Source organism: Amblyomma mixtum, chromosome 2 (assembly GCF_055824585.1).
Source record: "Amblyomma mixtum isolate Tamu chromosome 2, ASM5582458v1, whole genome shotgun sequence".
NCBI lineage: Eukaryota > Metazoa > Arthropoda > Arachnida > Ixodida > Ixodidae > Amblyomma > Amblyomma mixtum.
Window position 1 is genome coordinate 225582980 of NC_143013.1, and position 10418 is coordinate 225593397.

A 10418-nucleotide genomic window follows, 5' to 3' on the forward strand; every position below is an offset into this window, starting at 1 on the left:
CAAGCAAATTCTAGATAACAGTCTATAGGCAATACAAATGCTAAAGACAGGCTTAGACAATCGATTGATTTATGGCCATATACCTTTAGTGGACTTTTGTGTATATAAAGTCTATAGACTATGAATGCACAAAAATATCTGTAGGAAGGCAACATAGTCGATAAGAAGTCTGTAGGCAGTCTACAGACCATTTTTACAAAGGCTGGCTTGCTGGCTTTTGGTGTGTTTTTTTTCCACGCGAAAACGTAGACGACGAATGATTTGCACAAGCGCTCATATGGGAAAGCCTTGCGCTCACCATGCCCTTACAGCGGAAGTTAAGAATTTCGGCCAGTGTGTTTTAATTGCGTGACGAATAGACTGATGTATTATTCTTATTTACAAGCCTTCATGTAGCCCCGTTTTTCTATCCGACAGTCGCAGTTTCATTTATGGAAGCGTTCCACCTAACCTTGTACACGTAGCCCGCATGCATTTGGTGTTTTTTTGTGTACAACTGAGGTCTGACCAGCTTTCTGCCTCCTCTAGAATAACACGAATCTGTTCTCCACGGACTTGAAATTGAGGTTTGGATTGAAAGCCCCTTTCTCTGTTTTTGTGCACACAGCTGCTTGCGTTTCAGAGTGATTAGGTGTCCAGCTTGTCTGAAAACATGAACAAGTTTGTGTCACAATGTTGTTACAAAATTACCTTGCGTCTTTTTTTTTTCTCCTTGCTTCGTAAACGGCACGATTCAAGCTCCGCTTCATACAAAACTCAGTGACTATTAATTGGTATCCTAACAGCTCTCTCGGTTTTTCTTTGACTCGGAACATGGAATGGCGATCGTTGCAGCAAATCCTCCAGCCCCGTTCTGTGCGCAGAGTACAATTTTACCGAGGAAAAAAAAAAAGGGAAAACTTTCCAACCCGAAACGAAAGTTTCTCGGGATTCGGAAAAGAGTTGGGTTGCTTGGGACTTTTTTGTATTGATGGCTGCGTTTTTATACTTCATTAATGCCGTGGTTTAAATTTTCGCCCTAGCTTTCTGGGAAAAGGAATAACTGGAAGGTCATTGCGACAAACCTTTATGTTCTGTGGTGACGTCAATGAACAAAGCTCATCACAGTTAACTTGGCTTATGGAAATGACATTAGATACTAGGTAGCTGGGGATGACAACAGCTGCTTCAATCACATTACGACTTCCTCTTGAAAAAAAAGCCTAAAGATGAATTTCCGAATTCCTAGCATTCTTCCGTTGGGATCTATTTATGAGCAACACATTTCCTGATCTCTGATGCTCTAGTTCCTGAACTTCAGACGTCGCCCATGTACACATACGAATTCAACAAAATGTTTTTATCAGACTGCTTCATACCGTAGACAATACGAGTTTACTTCCGCTAAAGACATTCCAGAAATGCTTTTACCTCGAAATTTATTTTAGAAAAGGTATAAAACATTAAGATTTCTTCTTTAGTATAGTTGTAGCGCAATGAATTCGTGAAGTGAAAGTTCTGGAGCTCTTATACTCATACACGTCTTGAGAAATGTAGGACTTTTGATTTTGGCGATAACAATATCTTATTTTGAATGGTTTATGCAATGATACGAACCCACGATCACTTCAAAATTAATCTTTCGCGGTCAACAGTTAGAAAAAGCCAGTATATTTGTTTGGTAGTTTAAAGAGGTGCTCCAAGTGAATAATCTTCTAAATCCAATTTGTCTGGACAAGTATGACCTCCATTTTTTTCTCTCCATGATGCTGCTACAGCTTCCCATCTGTCACAAAGTGGTGAAGTTCCAAATAGAATTTATAGATTCTTCGCAGTTGAAATGAGAGAGCATATCTGTGCTGATGCTGTCCAAGTCTTTCTAAACTTAAGCATGCACAAGCTTCCTCGGATTCCCTAATATCCAACCTAACTACAGCTGCTACCATTGAGCCTCAAAGGCGGTGTAACACCTTACGCGTGAGCGACTGAGTAATGCTGGCTGCTGGCTCTTTATCACAGGCGCTTTTAGATTGCGCAGTGATGGGTGTTGGAATAAAATACAATTTTCTGAATATGCACTTGTTAAACCTCAACCAAATTGCTCATATTAGTCTTCGCGCGATTCTGTAGCCTCTGCTGCTAAGTTTGTGGTTTTGAGTTCACTACACGAGGTGAAGAATTTTGCGAAGGCATTGTAAAGTTTTCCAGATTTCCATGCAATGTAACAATATAAGCAGTACAAGGAACAGCACAATTAAAAAAGGTGTGACTTTCCAATGTACACAACTGTGTACAAAGCCCCCTAAAGTATGTCATTTCTACAGCCGAAAGATGTTTTCACTTCAACAGCATTACAAAGAGTGGACGAAAATGAACCATAAAAGTGACCTGAATGCCCATTTCGCAGGGAATGGCGCGCTTTTTTGAATAAACTAAAAATAATTATTATTTTTCTGTGTGTTCAGTTCCAGATTCCACATCATTAGTACGAGCAGATGTAAGGCCCTCTTTTGGGATATGTAGCTAAGTTTTTAAGCATAGAATTCGTGTGAGGCTTAATTGCATATGGCGCCTCCCATCATATCCAACAAATAGGCCTTTTCATGATAATCACTTTGTCATTGGTGCAGCAGAAATACCGGTATTCGCGCCTAGCGGAATCTGTATGCTAACAGTGTTAGTACGAATTTTTGCGAAGCTAGTATTCACCTATCTGCTGTCATTCGTCCATTTTCAACGGCACCTGTTTTACTGAGATGAATGAAAGCCTCAGATGGAGAACATCATCGAATAAAAACATTCATCGACCCTTCCTAATATCTTTTTAACTGCATGCCTAGAGAAAAGCAGGGTGAAAGATAGAAGAAACTTCAAACTCAGATTCCTTGCACCTGCGATGGCACACAGATATGAAATTTTTGCTGTAATTACTAATGAAATCATGGTCCAATAGAAAAGAATAACATCATCCCAGCTACATCCCGCTCGTAGTGAATGTTGTATCTTTTGTCGAGAACGGAAGAAGGGTTTGTTAGAATACAAATCGAAACCATACATCGAATAAACCGAAAAGTATGCTCAGAGGGGTTATGGCAGTGGAAGCTACAGTCTTAGTGCTCGGAAACAATGAAGGTGTATCGACACATTCTGAAAATCTGGTGAGACTTTATGCGCCAGGCATGCATATCACCTGTGGTCCGCGAGCCCTCCGTTGGACGTCGAGTGCACGCGCGGAGGCTCAATGTACGGCGAGGTTTCTTATGCTGCTATGGGGATGCTAAGATGAATGCTGCTCCAGGTTTCAGTTTACCCGAGGTTGATAGTCCTCGTCCGGCTGACTCGCCATGCTAAAGGGGCACCACCATTTCCGGCACCTTCCGAAAAAGCGGTACTCAGCTACTCTTAACAGGAGCTCTCACTGAATGAGTCGCACGCAATGTATGTGAACTTGCCTCCGAAAAATTTTCAGCTCAATGGGTTGCACTTTGACACTGAGTGAAGAAAAAACGCCATCACTCTGACACTTCAAGATTCGGTAAGTCGTAAATAGAGCCAACATAATATTTCCTTTGTGCATAGAAGCCACACAAAAAATTCCTCGACTAATTTGACACAGCAATAAAAGAAAAAAGGATGCCAACCAAAGGGAAAGACAACAAGCTAACAACGACGTTTCGGCTTCCATATGGCAGCCTTTTTCATAATGAGATGAATTAGGTAGTGCACCGGGATTAAATACGTTCGAAAAATGGATCAGGGAGCATGGTAATACAGGCCTGAGATCTCCAGTATCGCGACTTAGGGTGTGATTAGCTGTTTGAATAAATAATCATTTTAGGGGAATGCAACGGAAGAGATTCCTTTCAGTTGCCAGCACGTTTGCCTTACCCAAGTCGATCAACTTCCTTTGGTTTGCGTCCTTTTTTAACTTTCATTATGAGCCTCCCTGACTGGACGAGATTTCGTCCAACTCTTGACTTCACATGACACAGTGTTTGAATGGATCAATAACCTCCAGTACTGTTCCCGACTTTTTTACGCCCGTATCAATGAATCAGTTGGCGCATGTGTCTGCATAGACCTCTGGCAAAGCTTATAAGAGCAGAACATTAGCGATGATAACTTTGCCCATACAAGACTGCACGCCATATGTGTGAATTTAATAAGGCAGTCAACCAGTACTGAGCGACAAATTCACAACGGCGCTTTATGCTTAAAGCGTTTAGAGGATGATGCGGGAAAAAAAATTCTTTTCATCTCTAGCCCATCCCTCAGTATTGTGCCTCGAGCACACACATCTTTAGTTTTATTACGTGTTAACGCAGTATGCGAAGTCTGTGCGATGCATGGGAGTTTAGAATAGCATTGCGACGATTATTTCTTAAGATGTACTCTGCTGACGTACACCACACCATACACCTGTGATTTTTTCCTTCATGTACACCTCACTCAGGCCCAAAGCGTATTTGGACCAGAATGGCAGCTAGTGATGATGACAGAATGGCAGTGAATGGGAGAATGGAGTCGTTACTTGGACTAACTGGATCATGAGATTATACATTTAAATACGTGGTTCTTATGTAGTAAATTTTTTTCTGTGAACAGCACTTGATGTGAGGACCCTTATCGCCATCATCAAATTTGTTAGGCGGACAGTGTTCAGCCTAATAAATTTCTTTGGGGTTCAGCGCTTGTGATTCTTCAGCATTAGAGCTCACATGGATAAACAAGAGCACTCAATTTGAACTGTCGCAGCTATAGCGCACATGAAGCCCTTTTGTTACTTATCCAATGTAAAACTAAGTACCTATTGCGCTCGGCAGCTTACCCGAAAGGCTCGGGCTCGATTCTGGCTACGGCGGTCACATTTCGACGAAAGCGAAAACGCTTGACGTCCGTGTATTCTGTGATGTCATTTCAGATTAGTGATCCCCTGGTGGTCGAAACTATCCGGAGTCCTCCACTACGGCGTCCCGAGCCACTGCATTGCCTTCATGCATATGTTTTCAATTTACCTCTGCCGCCTCTTTCTGTCCGGAGTTCGGGAACCACTCGCAGTGCCTTAGTCGCAGTGACAAGCAAAGAAATCCGACGTGCGCCGCGATCCGGGAAGGCGAAGAGAGAACGGAGAGACGCTGCTGCTGGGGTGCTGGGTACAACAACCGGAAGTCGCAAACCGAATGTCAGCGATTGACGTATTCTTGGGCGGGGCCCAGTCCCAGAGCTGTTTTCTTTATTTTTTCTTGGTGCTCCGCGCGTACGAGTTTAGGGGGGTGGAGAGGAGGAGCGTAATATTTGATTGTCTATAACTTCGTTACTATTGATGCTAGCCCAAAAATTCTTGCGCTGGGGTGACGAGTGATGGAATGCCTATCTCTCGTCGGCTTTACGTAATCGCAAATAATTTACTGCATAGTCTCTTTAAAATTTTTGTTACCATCAGCACCACCGCGGCCTGTAGCTACACTGCTGCGTTTCTGCCACAACGTTGTGAATGCCAACGCCACATAGTTTGGGTGTGTCAATCAAACCCATATATCCCCCGAAGAAGTCTGTTCTTTTGTTCCCATATGTCATTGGTGACAAATGTTTGGTAAATGTAACTCAGTTTAAGTATCTAGAAATGGCAATAGCACAAAACTTTAATTGGGGCACACATATAGAAGAGGTGTGTTCTAAACCATACCAGAGGTTATATTTTTTTAGAAACAAATTGGAGCATGCTACACGGGATGTAAGAATAATTGCATATAAAGCTTTTGTGAGGCCAGTCCTTGATTATGCGTCAGTAGTAGGGAGTTATAAACAGAATTATTTAAAGAAACAATTAGAAAGAGTTCAGAGGTACGCAATACGCTTTATTTGCTGCCGATATCGAAGCACAGGCTCAGATGCAGATATGCTCGATTCCTTTAACCTGGATTTATTAGAAACACAAAGACAAAAAAAATCGGCTGAAGCTATTATTCCAGATGCTGCAAGGACGGATAAATATTCAGAAGGAAACATATATACAAGCACCAGGCAAACGGAGTTCTAGAACAAATCATAGTCGGATAATTCAACCGTACAACGCCCGTAGTGAAGCTTTCAAACATTCCTTCTTCCCCCATGCAGTTGAAATGTGGAATGACTTGCCAATGAGTGTTGTGGAACAGAGTGATGTGCATGAATTCGAACGATCCCTGGATCGCCACCTGCTTGAAAGTGCCATTTGATGCTTGACTGAATGATGTACCGTTTCATACTGATGTATTCAGTGCTTGTGAATAGTGCTGTTTTTTTATGAAATTTTTATACCCTCGCTGTAAGGACCCTCGCAAGATGGTTGACAGTAATGTTAAATAAATAAATAAATAAATAAATAAATAAATAAATAAATAAATAAATAAATTTGAAGCTCCATATTTGCCAAGGGATTGAGACGAACGTCCTAATTTCTTCCATCAAAACATTAGGCTGTAAAGAATTTCACCAATTTATTAAGGCGAAAGCCTTTAATGTCTCATCGTTGTAAGCAGCAGTTGTCGACAGAGAATGTCACGCTTTTCAGTTGGTCGAAACGGCCGTGACGTCAAAGTGCGCCAATTTCAAACGGGGCCAATTGTACTTTGGCTAGTAACCATGCCACCAATTGAAGGGACCATATAGTGATGCTCCAAGTAAGTGGGACTGAGCTTAGTTAATTGCTTAATTACCCAATTAGCCTAATTAACTTCTCTAGTCAGGCCATGTAAATAAATAAAACCTAGTAAGCAATTGGTCGAGCTCGGGAATCGAACCCCGGTCTTCGGAGTGCGAGACGAGCATGCTATCCACTCCGCCATGCCAGCTCGATGGTTTGGATTGAACAAAGGCACCTCTAGTGAATACGGTGTCTTCGCCCACTGCCATCCTCCTCCCTTCCCTTCCGGCGAGGTTTAGGTGTCCACCGAGATATGAGAGAGAAATACATTTCCTTTCCTCGAAAACCAATTTACCGACGAGCGAGGCGTAGAACCGAATGGGCGATGGTGTTCTATGGACTCCCTGGCAGCGTTGCAAGACGCTCTCGCGTTCCACTCTTAGAGGCGAAGCTTAACATCTTAACCACAGATCAGTGACCACACTTTAGGTCAAAAAGTGCACCCCCCCCCCCCTGAATTTTGACGGGTGTCCACCGAGATATGTGAGACCCTTACTGCGTAATTTTCTTTCCTCAAATACAATTTTCATTTTCTTCATTACGGGCCATCTTCGTCTTTCTTATTTCACTCTCACTTCCTCCGTTCCTCTACGGTGCGGTTCAGGTGTCCACCGAGATGACAGAGATTTACTGCGCCATTTCCTTTCCTCAAAAACCGTTGCGTTGAAACGGCAAGGCATCGCGCCGAACGGGTGGTGGCGTTCCGTGGACTCCCTGGCAGCGCTACAACATGCTGTCGCGTTCCACTCCTAAAGGCGAAGCTTAAAGGGACACTGAGGAGAAATTGAAGTTGGCTTGTATCGACAGAATACCAGCTCCTGATTACAAAAACACCACTCATACTGACAACAAAGCTCTTGTAACGTAGAAAAGAGCAAGAACCAAAATACAGGTATCGCCGCCACAGGCCAAACTCGCAAGTACAAGCGTGATGAGATCATAGAACAAAACAGTGTTGCTAGAACGAATGGTTCTAGCAACACCAGGAACCGAGAAGCCATGCATCACTGAGGCGCAGCCAATGCATGCGCAAATCTCCTTGACGTCGCCAGATGGCGCCACGTGCCCGGCTGCTACGCGCGCTCCTGAAGCATCGGGACAAATCAGCGCCTGTTTTCCGGCGGTAGGCGGGCTCCGCTAGCGGTAACAAGGTACACGGTATGCTAAAGGTGTCTATTTGCGAGAACTTCGTTGACGACTTCGAGAACGAGATCCATCGTAACGCTGGCAAAACGCCAGTGCAAACGTAATCGAAGCGACTGTAGCGACGGCCGCAATAGCCGATAGATGCCTTCAACGTGCGGCCGGCGGTAGCTTTCTTTTCGGCTGCTGCTAGGCCGCACTACAGAGGAAAACCTTCTAGCATCTGTAGCCGCACTGCTGGCAGCCAGAAATCACGGAGTCTGCGTTACGTCATGTGCACGTCATGTTTCGCGTCTCTTAGTCCTCTGTCGTCATAGACGAATCCCAAGTTTGAATCAGAGCGGCGGGAAAAACTTTTTCAACTTCCAATCCAAATTTCTTAGAAATAAATGCATCTTTCGCTGCCGGCCAAGTGGCAACAAAGACATGACATGCCGAACTATCGGATTTTACTATAAAAAAAATATTAATAGTGCTCTCCTCAGTGTCCCTTTAAGCTCAAGCTTAATTAGCAGTTAATTAGTATTCAGGCATTAATCAGTAATTAACCATTAATTAGTGATTTGTCATCACTTAGTAATTAGTACTCGATTATATGTGACGCCACCAGTGCCACAGAAGCAGCCAGAGTGGTGCGGAAAACGCTTTCGCCTCTACGCACTTTAGACAGTCAAAGTGCCCCCTGAATTTTGTGGTTTATTATAGCACTCAGCAGGCTAGAAAAAGATTTTAAAGTCCCAAAATGTGTCCTTGACAAAGGATAGTAGGAAATGTCGTGCTCCTACACAGTAATTTAATAAACAAGAGCCGGAACACTAGCGACAAACGCTGAGAAGCTCCTCTTTTTGGTAGCTTAGGTCGGCGACGATATCGGGTCAATTAGCATTCGTCTCAACATTGCGTGGCTGATCAATAGTAACATGTAGAACACAATACAATTAAATTATAGGAAAAAAGCTAGCCTTAATAATCGGTTTGCAGCCGTTCAGTTAACAATTTACAGTGCGTGCCAAGTACTTCCCGTTGCAGGATATAGCACAGTCCTCAGCTGTTATTTCGGAAGTGATTTTATTTATCAAGATGTCTAAGAAGTTCAGTACAGCGCGGTCTAATACAATGAATTTGAGAAAACACAACATACCCAGTAATTTTTAACCTTTACTGGAAACAAGCATTGCTAGTGGTGGTCCTGAAATTTATCATGAGATACCTGATTCTAATCAGTTGCTGTATGTGGAAAGCAAGATTAAAAAAGCTCCGCATGCTAAATGGCGCAATTCGACGAGAGTATGTGCTAAGACGTAAACAGCCAAGAAAAAAGTTATTCCTTGAGATATTCGAGTGACCAGCAATCACTGATCAAGCGTGCGCGCTGGAGTGCATCACCCTTCAGAGTTCTGCACTGGGGAGACTGCGCCATCATGAAGTCCTGTAACAAAATAAATCAATTTTAAGCATGAAATGCTTTTAGCCCCCGTTGTCGGCAGTGGTGACGTCACGCCGAGACCGAGACCCGTCATCCGGGCTCTCAAACGAGAACATCCGGGCACCGTACGAGACTTAACGAGATTTAACGACTCTCTCTAAGCCCTCCTACGCGACCGGCATGCAAGCGCCGGTTGGTCTCCAAAGGAGTCACAAAAAATAACTGCTGCCAGTGTCTTCTCAATGTTTATCAAGATATCAGTCGCTGTGCGTTTGATAATGCACGGAATTATAATTTCCGATTTCTAATAACGCGTGCAAAAAGCACATAAATGTTACGATACACTTCGTTGTCATACGTGATCTCTTAGGGGCTTCGCGCATCGCAGCAAAGCCGCGCAGGCGCACAGGGGCCCGGGTGAGAAGCGCTGCGTTCAAAGGGCAAGGCATCGCGCCGAACGGGTGGTGGCGTTCCTCCCTTCCATGACGGTGCGGTTCGGGTGTCCACCGAGATGGCAGAGAATTACTGCGCCATTTCCTTTCCTCAAAAAACCTTGCGTTCAAATGGCAAGGCATTGCGCTGAGCGGGTGGCGGCGTTCCTCCCTTCCTGTACGGTGCGGGTGTCCACCGAGATGATATTAGGCCGGTAAACATTTCATGCTTACTCTACTCTCGGTTACGGGAGAGGCAGATTTTTTTACCACTGCCACTTCTGATAGTTATAGTTAATACAATAAATGGAAATTTTAGTTACCATACACTGTTTGTTTGTGTTAGCTGAGGCAAGTTACCTTCTATTAAGGCCTTTATGAGTGAAATACGTTCAATCGCATCATGCGGAGCAACCTGGTTTTGCATATTCGGAGTTGCGCGTCTGCTTTGGAGAGCATCATCAACGTCGTCGTTCACGGCTCAGAGAAGAACAGGACGTACCAGAGCTGGCAGTGTTTGTGGATACATTGCGCTCAAGATTCACAGGCACCAGGAACCTGGAAAGAAGCATCTCCTGCTTGCTAGACCTCCTGCGAAAGCAGGACTTTGACAAGGTGTACAGAGAGCTGGTGCGAGTACCGTATTGGATTACAAGCAAAGAAGGGGCCTGGATGACATGCCTAAGACTGAAGAAATTACCGATTAAGCAAAGAAGGGGCCTGGATGACATGCCCAAGACTGAAGAAATTACCG